Source organism: Lynx rufus, unplaced genomic scaffold (genome assembly GCF_022079265.1).
Source record: "Lynx rufus isolate CCGP_SWC_20201006 ecotype Redwood Valley unplaced genomic scaffold, mLynRuf1.p SCAF_5, whole genome shotgun sequence".
Taxonomy (NCBI): Eukaryota; Metazoa; Chordata; class Mammalia; order Carnivora; family Felidae; genus Lynx; species Lynx rufus.
In genome coordinates this window covers 38,280,354-38,291,963 of record NW_025814867.1, presented here as the reverse complement: position 1 = coordinate 38,291,963, position 11,610 = coordinate 38,280,354, and the positions used below count along the sequence as shown (strand labels likewise).

The 11,610-nt window shown below is 41.0% G+C and overlaps 1 long non-coding RNA gene across 1 annotated transcript; it reads left to right on the top strand.

Moving 5' to 3' along the window:
- The first annotated feature begins 3,431 nt into the window (after positions 1–3,431).
- Positions 3,432–11,400, top strand: LOC124527007 (uncharacterized). Its single transcript, XR_006965776.1, has 2 exons — positions 3,432–3,725; positions 11,120–11,400. It is a non-coding gene; the product is annotated as an uncharacterized LOC124527007 (long non-coding RNA).
- The last annotated feature ends 210 nt before the right edge of the window (positions 11,401–11,610 follow it).

Genomic DNA, 11,610 nt, shown 5'->3' with positions numbered 1-11,610 from the left:
CTTTGACCTATCACCTTCAGCGTGTGGCTCATCCTCGTGGGCTCTCGGCTCTCCTCCTAGTCCCAGGATGGGTAGCACAGGAGTAGGCATCATGTACAGACAACAGCACCCAAAGGTAGCACTGAGAACCACTCTGCCCTGCAAATCTCATTGAGAAGAAGGGGAAATGTCCTGAGAGCAGAGCCCCAGCAAACTTCTCCACTCTCCTTATTGGCCAGGATTGAATCTCTGGGCCATACTCAATCTAAACATGTAGTAAAAGAAATGAAATGACCATAATTCTCTTAGACAAATAAATATTCATCCTCAGCGGTTGAGAAAGGGCCACAGCCTCTCCTCCAGAACACAAATATGCAGAGGAGGGTGAACCACTGGGGTTTTGTTAGTGTTCTAGTTATTGTTGCTAGTCAAGAAATGTCCTTAAACTGAAACCAACACATTAACAAATGCTTTACCATCCTACCCTGAGGAAACACTGGCTGATCTGACTGATTTACGAGATTGTCTTGCAGAAGCCTACGGACCACCAATGAGACTAGTTAAGACTAGATCAGGCTGGGAAGAATTCTTGCAGATGCACAGAAGAGGAAACGAAAGTAACCTCTGTGAGGACACACCTGGGATGTTCCCCTGTTTGTCATGTGTATGCTGCCATTTAATGAACACATGTCCCATGAAGAGACAGGATTCCTGACTGCTCATGCTCAGAAAGGAGGACACACTCCTTTGTCCCTATATCTAATAAGCATATTGCATTCAGCCTACATCCCCCGTGACATCCTGAGCAGTCACCCTTAAATAAATACAACCCCAACCCTTGGGGAGGTGGATTTGAGGCTTGCCTTGCCCTGGTTGGTTGGCTATCTCTCAAATAAACCCTTTCCTTGACTCATACTCGATGTCTCAGTGACTGACCGCACCACACATTGGGGGTACAAATGGGTTTGGTTACAAAACTTAGTGGCATCAAACAACGATTTAATGATTCTTGCAGATAATTTGGAAAACGGCACAGAAAGGATAGCTAGTATCTGTTTCATGATGTTGGAGGATTCAGGAGGGACCTTTAGAATGAATGGGCGGTGGGCAGGGGGCAGAATGATTATCTAGAGACTTCTTCACTCACATGTCTGGTGCTGAGCTCAGCTGGGATGGTTAACTAGAGTACCTACACATAGCCTGACAGTGCTTTGGATTTCTACACAGCGTGCCAGCCTCACGGTAGTCAGACTCCTTACATGGCCTCCTGGGGCTCCCAATGTCAGTGAATAAGGAAGAAACTGTATTACCTTATAGGATTCAGCCTAGGAAGCTATATAACATAACTTCTACAATACTCTGTTGGTTGGATCAGTCATAAACCCACCCAGACTCAGGGGAGATTACAAAGACCCTATCTCTCACTGGAAGGAATATCAAAAAATTTTTAGCGATGTTTTTCAAACCACCATTGCTAACAAAAAAGAAGGCAGAGACAAACAACAGTATCTGCCTTCAGATCAGAAATGAACTACATCTTGAGAAAACAATCACGGTATAATCACATTTTTAGAAAACTAACTATGTCTTGCAAACTTTTCCTAGAGCTGATTCTCTATTCAGCATTGTGGCTGTAAGACAGACCACCTACCCATTGATTTCATCTATAATTTAGCAATCAGTAAAGCTGAGACTTTTCAAAATATATGATCAACATATTCTCTGCTCCGTAGGAGTTGTAAAGTTTAATGAGAAAAAAATGGGCTGGTTTACAGCTCCTTTTCTTCAGTTTTTTTTTCTATTGGTTAGAAGTCCTTTCTGTAGGATGCCCAGCTAGCTCTCCCACTCATGTGAAATGGACCTCTGTGCTCTGTTTGCCCTGGCTTAGCCATCTGTAAAATGGAGCTAGCCATCCCAGGAGGAACAAGTTCCTGGGACTCCTTTTCTCTATTCACAACAGATTTTAAGATCCTTGGAGATGGTGCAGTTTAAATGCAAAATGTTGTGACTATCATTTCATTATTTGAAAAGCTGAACAGCATGAGGATGCTTTTGTTGCCACGTTGCTAGGTTACTGACAGATCTGCCTGCCTGCATGAGATGTTGAGCCTTTCTAGAGCTTGGCACCAGGGCAGCCTTTCCCGGGCTGAGCTGCAGGTGAGAGAAAGAGGCAGTTGACCTGAGTCAAACTGTCGTGGACACCGCTGGGCAGGGAGGGTGTTTACCTTTCAGGTAACATGGCTGGGTCTGCTTGCTCTTTGAATCCAACGACTCAGCTAGAGATGGCTCAGCACCCAACTGATGGGCTTAATCCTTACAAAGTTCAGATTGCTTCTCTAAAGGAGCCAAGCCCATGTGTCCTTTATTTTCCAGAGAGTAAGGAGTGAGATGATCAAATGTGGCAAGTAGGCACTACTACCTGGAACACGTGTCATATTCTCATGTCTCAAGGCATGACATTGCCCTTCTGACAGTTGCCCACATTGCCTTTATAAGAGGAGGGGTGGGAAATTTCAGGCCATTAATATTGTACTATTAAAAATATTCTTTCCAGGGGCGCCTCGGTGGCTTAGTCGGTTGAGTGACCGACTTCGGCGCAGGTCATGATCTCATGGTTCATGCGTTTGAGCCCCGCAGCGGGCTCTGCTGACAGCTTGGAGCCTGGAGCCTGCTTTGGATTCTGTGTCTTCCTCTCTCTCTGCCCCTCCTCTGCTCGTGCTCTGTCTTACTCTGTCTCTCAAAAATAAATAAATGCAAAAAAAAAATTTTTTTTTAAATATTCTTCCCAGGGGCACCTCAGTGTCTCAGTCGGTTGAGCGTCTGACTATGGCTCAGGTCATGATCTCACAGTTCATGCGTTTGAGCCCCGCATCGGGCTCTGTGCTGACAGCTCGGAACCTGGAGCCTGCTTTGGATTCTGTGTCTCCCTCTGTCTCTGCCCCTCCCCTGATTGCACTCTGCCTCTCTCTCTCTCTCTCTCTCTCTCTCTCTCTCTCTCCCTCTCCTTCTCTCTCTCAAACGTAAACATTAAAAAACTTTTTAAAAATTCTTTCCAGGGCCAAGCCATCTCCTATTGGTAGTCCCGGGGTGGATGCTATCTTAAAGTTCTAAAGAAAGGTAAGCTCCCCCGAGATGTGGCATTTAGGTACAGTAACAAGTAACTATATACATACACACAAAAGACGGAGCTCTCACCCAGCACACCTCCAGGTGAGTGGTATTTATTGAATATACTCTACTGCTGAAGAAAACTTTCCAGCAGCTTTATCCTGGTGAGCCTTTGTCTCTTTAATAATGATTTAAACCTGGCAGCAGCAGCATCCTGACTCTCAAAAACCCAGGGATATTTTCTCCCCGGCCATGGAACCATGAAGAATAATTTTAGAATATTCTGAAATGATCTCATCAATGGGGATGTGATATTCAGTATTCATCTGAAATCCTCTACCCATCTGCTTCCTTCTAGAGAAACACGGGAGAAAAAAACAAGGAAACCAATAAAGTTGTTACAAATGAACGGGGGGAAGGGGAGGAGGACAGAGAAAAGGAAAGAGAAAGTGAAAAAGGAAACAGATGGAAATCAAGCTGTTGGAGAATTTTGCCTGGACAAGGCAGGAGAATGGACACCAGTCGCCCTCAGAAAACCACAAATCTCCCACGTTTGCCACCAAGGTTTACTGGGCACCTTTTCTACAGGTGCAGGGGAGCAGCAGAGAGCCCTGACCACAGCCTGGCCGGAGAAACCGGTAAGCACACAATTGAATGAGCATTTACAGATGACGGTGGGAGCCATGAAGGAACACCACAGGAGGCCATGAGTGTCTGTGACTGTGAGATGTAACTTAAGTGGGCAGGTCACGGAAGGCCAACCTGAGTTGGTGACATTTGCTCTTGAGAAGACCCTGGAGCCAGCGGAGGGTGGCTGGGAAAGAGGCCGGCCAGCAGAGCTCGTGACATGCACTGGGACCTGACCCCTGAAGGTAACCAAACAGAAAGTGGAGGCTATCTATTTTCACCATTGCATATGGGCTGAGAAGTCCATGATGAGCTACAATCTGTGGCACTCACTGTGCTCCTCCTTGTCTCTGCCAGGGCCCCCAAGGAAACCGGTCCTGTTGGCAGGATGATTGCCTTACGTTACCTGTTTCTCACATCTGGAATGGAGTCAAAGAAAATTGTCTTTTGTGTTTTGTAATTTGGCGAATGATCCTCTCTTTCAGTGGTGTCACTTTTCATAGTCTTTTCATCACTTTTTATCCACATGAAGTGCCCCTCCCTTGGTAGGTAAATAAATGCTTCCCCAGAATCTGGCGGTAAAGGAGGCTTTGCAGTAAGCTCTCTTCTAGGATGAAATGCAAAAGAATGTCAGTGTGTACAAACAGGGTGAATTCATGTTACACCATTGAAAAAAAGAAGAGAAGAGAAGAGAAGAGAAGAGAAGAGAAGAGAAGAGAAGAGAAAAAGGAAGGGAGAGGGGGGGAGGGAGGGGAAGAGAGGAGAAGAGAGGAGAGGAGAGGAGAGGAGAGGAGAGGAGAGGAGGAGAGGAGAGAAGAGAGAGGAGGGGAGGGGAGGGGAGGGGAGGGAAGAAAAGGAAAGGAAAGGAAGAGAAAAGAAAAGAAAAGAAAGAAAAGAAAAGAAAGAAAAGAAAAGAAAAGAAAAGAAAAGAAAAGAAAAGAAAAGAAAAGAAAAGAAAAGAAAAAAAAGTTTTTGGGACTGGGAGAAAAATATTTATTTCTCTTGCTGTTGAAAGAGTTCCTTAAGTTGCTCACTTCACAGAAACCTCTAATAGTACTACATCAGTTAACTGCAAATTCAGTTAAAATCATATAAACTTTGTGGGGAAGACCTAATATTGTCTTCGATCCCTGTAATCATTTTTCTTAATGCAGCATGGCCACAATTTCCAGATGCTGGTAGCCTGGACAAAGATGGGAGGCAACATTCACAGGAACTGGCTCCATTTATTCAGTCACATCTGCCATAAACATTCTATATGCAAATTGCCTCAAGTGACTCTCCAGAAATTGACTGGTTTCTTACGCTGTATCTTAACACCAAAAGAAATTGAAAACATTTTTATGGCTTATGTCCATAATACATTCCTTCAGTGTGTGCTGTGTTTTTATCTGCCAATATTAAGCTCTTTCTTAATGCTAGCATATGCATCACCAGTTCATTTTTTGTGACGAGAAAAAAAGAGTTTTCAGAATTATTCATCAAACAAGAGCTATTAATGGCCACCACCAAAGTGGGTTTGAGCTTCCATTGTTCTTGAAATTGAATTATTTCAAAAGCAGTAGTAAATTTATGCAGACTAAAACCACGTATGATGTAGAAATTAAGCCCCATGTTTCTAGGGATGAAAAGTCTTGGGTACCTGAAGATCTGCTCTGAGTTATCCTGTGCTGGCCATAAAGCTTTGGCCACTTTGTTGCAAAAAAAAAAAAATTTCCATCTAAGGTTTATAATGCATTTAAGGAGATCAGCAAAGCCACTGTCCTTCGTGATTTCTTTCTAATTGTGAGATGAAGATGATTGTGTTTTTGTTTTGTGGGTTCCGAGGGGGTATTAAATGTTTAGTCATGCTCTTAGAAGCCTCATTTTCCTCCTAATCCTGTTGCTCTAAAGAGTTTGGCAGGGACCTTCAAAGCTGCCCTGTTTCTTTTGTTTTGCTTCCCTGGAGCTTTGCAAAATGGTAACAGCGCTGACGGCTCTGTGGGCTCTGTGCCTCCGAGAGGAGGCCCAACCCTTCCATGGAGGGCTCACATCTCACCCCTGCTTTAGAAACGCAACAATAGCAAGATTTAAATAAACAATATTTAAGTAAATTGTTTGATTTTGTAGATATAGATATGCATACGTCCATATAAATGTGTGAAAAATTCTTAATTTATAAAAGGCTTACAAATAAATTAATAAAAGAGAAGCACACTAGCACAATAAAAGGCAAAAGATCTGAAAGGAAAAATTGCTAAAGAAGAAATGCAAATGGGATACCAGACATATTTAATCTCACTAAGGATTTTTTAAAAATGCAAGAGAAAAAAACGCCTAAAAATATTTTCTCCTATCATACTGATAGAAAATCTTTGTTTCCCCAGTCTCTCTCTTTTTTAAAACGATATCAAGTTTAGATGTTAGTTCAGTCAAAAGGGAATTTTTACATACTAGCAAAAAGTATAGCCATTTTTCACGATCAGATGGACAATTGGGCAGTATGTAACAAAAGCTCTAGAATGTGTTGAAACACTTTTGCCTATTACCTGCATTCTAAGAATTAATCCAAGGAACTAAGAAATGTGTGAAAACAAAACAAAGCAAAACTTTATGAATGAGTTTATTTCTCATAGTGGCATTCATGATTTAAAAAAAAAAAAAAAACTAGAAATATCCCAAACTTCAAAAGTAGAGAAAAATTGAACTGTAGTATACCCATGTGATAAATACCATGCAACAATCAGGGATCATGTTTTGAAGAATGTTTAAAAACACGAGCTATAGGAGCGCCTGAGTGACTCAGTTGGTTAGGGATCCGACTTCTGGTTTCAGCTCAGGTCATGATCTCACAGTTTCGTCAGTTTGAGCCCTGCATCCGGCTCTGTGCTGACCGCACGGAGCCTGCTTGGGATTCCCTCTCTCTCTCTCTCTCTGCCCCTCCCCCCACTCACACTGTCTCTATCTCTCTCAAAAATAAATAAACTTACCAAAAAAATACGAGCTATAAAATTTTTTAGGTCAACTAAAAACTGTATACATCATGTGCTACTTACCTTTTCACCTGTTTACTGAGTGGTATAATATTGAGTGATAGTTAATATTCCAACTTCAGAACTTTTCGAATTTTCACAGTGATCTCATATTCACGAGGGAAAAAAAGATATATTCGTGGTAAAATAGGCACGAAATAAGAAGTTAGGAAGAGGCCAGGGCTGGCCCAAGGGTAACCTGCTGAGCCCCTTCTTAGACAACAGAGATTTAAACAGTTGCTCTATATTCTGAGTCCTGGAAGTTGGCTGTGTTGCCAGTGGTTACAGTGGGGCAGTGACTTTGTAAGATACTACGGGGCTGGAGGAGATAGTTCTGATCAATGGGTTTTGAGACAAGGACAAAAAACTCACCACCATTAAAAAACACTTTAAATTGGAAGCAACCAAGATGTCCTTCAGCGGATGAATGGATAAATAAACTGTGGTCCATCCAGACAAAGGAATATTATTTAGCAATAAAAAGAAGCGAACTATCAGGACTTGGAGAGAAAACTTAAATGCATATTACTAAGTGAAAGAAGCAAATCTGAAAAGGCTGCATACTATATGATTCCAATAATATGACATTCTGGATACGACATTTTAGAAAAGGCAAAACTATGGAGACAATAAAAAGATCCATGGTTGCCAGGGGTTGGGGGCAGGGGGAGGGAAGGGGCAACAGGAAGTGCACAGAGGACTTTTTGAGCAGTGAAAATGCTTTGCATAATATAGTAATGGATACATGTCATCATACGTTTGTACATCAAGAGTGAACCTTAATGTAAACTATAGACTTGGGGTAATCAGGATGTGTCAGTGTAGGTTCATCAGTTGTAACAAATGTATCCCTCTGTTGTGGAATATCCATTGTGGGGGAGGCTATGCATGTGTGGAAGAAGGGGTTATAAGGGAAACCTCTGTACCTTCCTCTCAACTTCACTATGAACCTTAAACTGCTCTACAAAAATAAAGTCTTCATTTTAAAAAAACAAAAACAGGGACTCCGGGGTGGCTCAGTCAGTTAAGCATCTGACTCTTGATTTCAGCTCAGGTCATGATCTCATGGTCGTGGGACCAAGCCCCATATGAGGCTCCACACTGGGCATGGAGCTTGCTTAAGATTCTCTCTCTCCTCTGCCCCCTCCCCTGCTCTTGCTAAAAAAAAATAAAATAAAATAATAACAATAACAATAATAATAAAACAAAAACAAAAACCTTCTAGGGTTCCATTGTACACAATCAGCCACTTAAAATACTAACCCGTGGCAGAACCACCACCTATAAGACAGACTCCCCTTCTTTCTCCCTAAGCCTTCCCATGGCACTCACTGTATTCTGGTTTTAGTTGGATAAAAATATACCAGGTTATATATGGGGAGCAAGCAGTGTGAACTGCCCCCAGAGTATGAATAGCCCAGAGACATCTTCTTGGAAAAGAAGGATGGTGATATCTGCTGTAAAAAGAGATCTCCTCGGCTCCAAAAGGAATTTACCTTAGTGGCCCACATTTAAAAATCTAATCTTTCTATTACAAACAGGAACAAGCCACCAAGTCTCAGCAAACATTTTAAGAAAACCAACAGCATGAAAGAATCTCGAAGGTAAACAAAGGAACTGATTACTAAAGTGCATGTACAGGTTTGAAAAGAGACTGTATCCATCAAAATTGAACAGGATACTTGAACATAGTACAGAGAACAACTGCAATGCTTTGGAAATTAAGTACATAATTGTCAAAAGAAAAATCAATAGAAGGGCCAGAAGACAAAGTCACAGAAAAGATTGAGATTTAAAAGAAGGAAGAAAGAAGAAAGGAAAGGAGGAAATTTTTAAAGGAAAAGAGGAGAAAAACTTAAGCAAAATGGTAGCTCTAACTTCCATCTAGGAATTCCACCACCAATCCCACAGGAGTTCCAGGAGAGAAAAAAATAAGAACTGGAAGGAAGAAAATTAAATAAATCATTGAAGAAAATTTCCTAGAGCAGAAGCTAACACAAGTCTTGGATGCACCAATTACTGAAAAAAAGGCCCACACCTAAACATATTATTATGAAATTTTGAAACATCAAAGTTAAAGAGAAGAACAAAAACCTTAAGGGGGGGATGGGGGAAATATCTACAAAAGAATGGGCATCAGACTTCTCATCAATTATTCTGGATCCTGGGAGATAGTGGCACAATCCCAGCAAAGTTCTGGTAGATTATTTTCAACCTAAATTCTATAGCTAAGCAAACCATCAATCAAGTGCGAGAACTTTTTAAACATGCAAGGACTCAGAAATTTGGCTCTCTAGTTACACTTTCTGAAAGACTTATATGTATGCCAGCAAAAATTTAAATGAAACGAAAGAAACAGGAAGATGTGTGGATCAAACCAGAAGTGCAACAAAAAAAATGTCAAGATGACGGCTATGCAGCAATACTAAAACCTAAAACTCACACTGAAACAGGAAGTTGGGAATGCCCCCTGCACCCCGTAAAGGCCATCAATTAAAAAAAATCGATTTATTTCGACAACAGTGTAATTATAGAAGCTTGATATACCTACTAATTAGATAAATAAATCACGTGATTAAAATCTCCATCTCCAAAATCAGACTGCTTGGTTCAAATTACAAACTAAGTATGTGACCTTGAGCAATTACTTAAATTCCCCTTGGCTCACTTTTCTGGTTTAAAAATGGGTATAAAAATAATTTCTACTTCCTAGGGTCATTGTGGGTATTAAATGAAATAATGCATGCACAGTATTTAGTGCCTGACATTGAGTAACTGTTATAAAAGATTTATTTTATTATTATAATATTCATATCAACAAGAAAAAAAGAGAGGCAATTAGAGATTTTAGAAAAGATAAAGAAAGCTGTCAAGAAATGTCATATGTCAAATCAAAGCAAATTAAACTGCAGCATGATTTTAGCAAGTAAAGTAATATGAAGTGGAAAACAGAGAACTCATTTGACCTTGAAGATTGGGTCTTTTCTCCTTTGAGTGCCATAAGTTTGGTAATTTAGGATTATTTTTCTTTCTCTACAACTCTAATCAAACTACTTGGTTCTCCACTGAATAATATTTACATAATTATAATTTCCAATTGCCATTTAATGGTTTTTGATTTTAAGAAACTAACCTATCGTAAAAGCACAGAAGACGTAATTATAGTTACAGATTAGAATATAAATGTAATAAACCTTGATCATGTAACAGTAATAACCCATGTTGAGGGGAGAGGGGATAGAGACTAGGGGAAGGGAGAGGCTATGGTACATTTTCTCTTATTACATAAAGGGGACCCAAGAAATAGTGATAAAGTATAACCAAAAGAAGGTATATAGTTATAAAGGGAAACAAAAGAAGACATTCTAAACAACAATACAACTTTCAAAAAAAAAGAGGAGAGAGACGGATGATGTTCATGTGCTAAATTCCACAACTTCCCAAACCAACTTACTTTTTAGGAGCAGAACCTGGAGAAGTCAGAAGGATAATTTTACTTTTTATTTTATGCCTTGATGTTATTTGAAATTTTCCTCATATGCTTGAATTACTTATATGATTCAGTAAATCAAAAAGCATTGGTTCAGCAAGTTAATAAATATCCACAGAGAACATACTCTGTGCTAGGCCTTGTCTAGACTCTATGAATCACAAGATAAAGTCTTGCCCTCAAAAAGCTAGCATTCTGGTGAGGAAATTAACAGTAAATACAGAAACCATTTGATGAATAAGCAAATTTTAGAGGGTGACTGCTATGAAGAAAATGAAGTAATGTGATATGGGGTGTCTACAAGTGGGCAAGTGAAATCTTCCTGACTAAGGTGTTCAGAGGCCTCTGGGAGGAGATGAGATGTGAATGGTTGACAACAGCCATGCAAATGTTTGGGGGAGTGTCACATTCAGGGGCCAGAGACTGGAAGGAGCATGGCATGCAAATTTGAAAGAAGGCCAGCTGGTTGGAAGCAAAGTTAGAAAGTTAGAACATTTCTATTAAAAATTCAGAAAGTTGCATGATTTTTCTCCAGAAGCATTCATCTACTCAAATGCAAGCATGGAGTAGATTGATAGTTGGGTTTGACCAGGTCAGGAATATTGTCAGGCAAGGAGGAAAGGGGAGAGGATGAGACAGGTAATAGGAAATTGAAGTGCTATGTCACGGTTAAAATGTATTTCCAAAGACGGCTACAACAATACCCCCCATGCACATGCTCTTTTGCAGTATGATCCTGCCACTCACCCACCAAGAGGTGGAGTCTATTTCCCCTCCCTTTGGATTGGGGCTCACTGTATATTTTGTTTTGACTAAGAGAATGCAGCCAAAGTGCTGTGTGCTGTGTGCAAAGTTTCTGCAGCTTCGAGCTTTGCCAATTAAAATACTCACTCTTGCCATCCAGCTGTCATGTAAGGAAGCCCAAGACAGACCCTGGAGGCAGCCCTGCATGAACTGAGAGTGAGTGAGAGAGAGCAAGAGAGAGATCCCAGCCATCACCACCGAGGTTCCAGACCTGAGATAGGCCGTCGTGGACACTCCAATCTCAGCTGTCATCTGACTCCAGCCTCATGAGGATCTCCAGCTGAAGCCACATGGAACAGAAGAGCCATCCAGTCAAGTGTTGCTCAAATTTCTGGCCTGCAGAATTGTGAGCAAATAAAGTTTGCTGTTTTGAGCCACTAAGCTCTGTTGTGATTTGTTATACAGCCTTAGATAAATCAGGAAGTGCTCCCTCAACTTGTTGCCATACTCCACTGAAAGGATATGAAGATTTGGGGCAGGGGGTATGGGATATATTAATACCATTTGTTGGAATTGAGGCTTTCCCAAGGTTGAGGGATTTCTGAATTGGGACTACTACTGTAGAGGGTTAGAAAGACACAAAGAGTGCAA